The 2,119-nt window shown below is 25.6% G+C and overlaps 2 long non-coding RNA genes across 2 annotated transcripts in view; one reads left to right on the forward strand and one right to left on the reverse strand.

The window, feature by feature from the left end:
- Nucleotides 1–766: 766 nt before the first annotated feature.
- The window catches only part of LOC112505109, a 6,663-nt gene continuing 5,310 nt past the window's right edge, over nucleotides 767–2,119 (reverse strand). Inside the window, exon 3 of the long non-coding RNA XR_003068325.1 lies at nucleotides 767–934. This is a non-coding gene — a long non-coding RNA (uncharacterized LOC112505109). The remainder of the gene's footprint in view (nucleotides 935–2,119) is intronic.
- The window catches only part of LOC112505111, a 2,786-nt gene continuing 1,564 nt past the window's right edge, over nucleotides 898–2,119 (forward strand). Inside the window, exons 1-2 of the long non-coding RNA XR_003068326.1 lie at nucleotides 898–988; nucleotides 1,142–1,237. This is a non-coding gene — a long non-coding RNA (uncharacterized LOC112505111). The remainder of the gene's footprint in view (nucleotides 989–1,141; nucleotides 1,238–2,119) is intronic.

Consider the following 2,119-nt stretch of genomic DNA (forward strand, 5'->3'; position numbering starts at 1 on the left):
ATCAATAAACAGTACTTTATGCATAAAAAACGTTTTTTAAGAGTTTTTGTCAAATGCTTTATAATATAGTATAGATATGTTCACAGTTACTGAACTTATATATATATGAATGAGTTATATAAAGATGTGAATAGATTGAAAATATATGTATATGAAAAGCATACATAATAGTGTAATTATCTAATGTATATATTAATAAAAATTCAACAATCATATTAAATCCAAGAATTAAAAAGATATCGGATTCATCGGGTTGGGGTCAAATAACATCAACCAAATACCTACGGTTTGACAAATTTTCAACTCGATTAGACATTACGCATTGGGTTGGGTTGGTTTTTGAGCACCCCTAGTTTGAACCCTTGAGACCGAAGACTAGTTTATAACAATGTGCAATGATATAAAAAGACATATTAGAATTGTTATATTTGTTTTCTGATAACTAAATATATTGAATAATAATATAAAAATAATTAATAAATAATATCAAACATATAATGTATAATTAAACGATATTAATTAGTAATGATTTTTATTTATTAATATTAGAAATAATAAAAAAAGCATCAAATAAAGTTGTTTATGCCCTTTTTTTATGTACTACAGTGGGCATAAAGCAACATAACCTATGTAATAATACTACACACACAGCTACTTGAATATAAATAAATAAAATTATAATAGAATTTATAATTAAAAGAAAATAGAAGTAGAAGTAGAAGGAATACTCTAGAATGGATGTTGGGTTTAAAACAAATCACCGTCTCTTTCTTCCATATTTCAACACCGAGTCTTTAGAGAGAGAGAGAGAGAGAGAGAGAGAGAGAAGAACAGCAGGAGACTTCCATCTTTCTGGGTTTGAAGCACCGCACCACTGTCCGGAGACGATCGAAACGGATTCGGTTTCTTGGTTCACCAACTTCAATCGCAATATCTGAAGAAATCGATGATCGTGAACGAATCCCTGATTTCTCACCAAAAGAAGAATGTGTGTGTTTTTGATCTGTTTTGAATCTTGTTTTCGTATTCCTTTATGGGTTTTTGATTCTGGTTCTTGATTACTTTCAAGGTTTCTTGAATTTGTTTGTGTGGGTTTTGTTGAATTAACAATAACAATTGATATTGTTCATTCTTGTTTAAGGTCTCTGGAGGAGATCCAAACACATCCCATYCAACCGAATATTATTCAATCATCCAACTGAAAGAAACTATTATTGGATCTCCCAATACTTATTCTGTAAGTATTCTCTCGTCTCTCTCTCTCTCTCTATATATATATATATATATATATATAATGCATGTGGTTGATCATCATCTTCTTTAATAATCTTGTTTTAGTTTTGGGCTTCTTTTCTGAATCTTGATCATTCATCATCAACATCTTCTTTTTCTTTATCTGAATCTAAATCTTGTTATTTTCTTTAAATCTTTTTTTCATCATCAAATCTATGCTTTGGTGGAAGGGGGTTTAATTTTGTTTCTTAAAACATTTTTTTTTTATGGAATCAAGTATTCTGACATTATTTTAACAAGTTTCTAATTTTATTTTGTTGAATATAAATTGCTTTTCTAATACAAATTTAAACTGTAATTTTTAATTTAAAAATATAAAACAAAATTTTAATTAATATATATTAAATATTGATGTGATTGGAATAGATTTTAATTTTGTTTTGTTTTTATATTAAAAAAACACTAATAGTTCTTGGTCCTTGTTTTCATCCTTTATACACAATTTATTTAATGAAATATTTTTGGTATCTACAAATGATTTATATTTTTAAATTAACATTTTTCAGTGTTTAATATTTACATTTTCTTAAAATCAAAGTCTTAGAGATTATATTATATTTTTAATATAAACAATTTATATACAATATTTGTAATATTTTTTTCATCTTGATATAATAGATGCAATATTTTTCTTAAATACCTATTACTTTTTAATTACAGAAAAAAATAAAAAAGAACCGTAGCCGCCGATTTGAATAATGTACAATAATTTGTAAAAATATTAAACTTTTTTATATATATTAAAAAAATGTTAAGGCTTGTCATCAAAACTTAATCTTAAAGTTTTAATTAAGAATTTTTATGTGTTTTTGGGTTTTGTCTTGTA

Source organism: Cynara cardunculus, unplaced genomic scaffold (genome assembly GCF_001531365.2).
Source record: "Cynara cardunculus var. scolymus isolate 2C unplaced genomic scaffold, CcrdV1 Un_Scaffold_8503, whole genome shotgun sequence".
In the NCBI taxonomy this organism is placed as follows: Eukaryota; Viridiplantae; Streptophyta; class Magnoliopsida; order Asterales; family Asteraceae; genus Cynara; species Cynara cardunculus.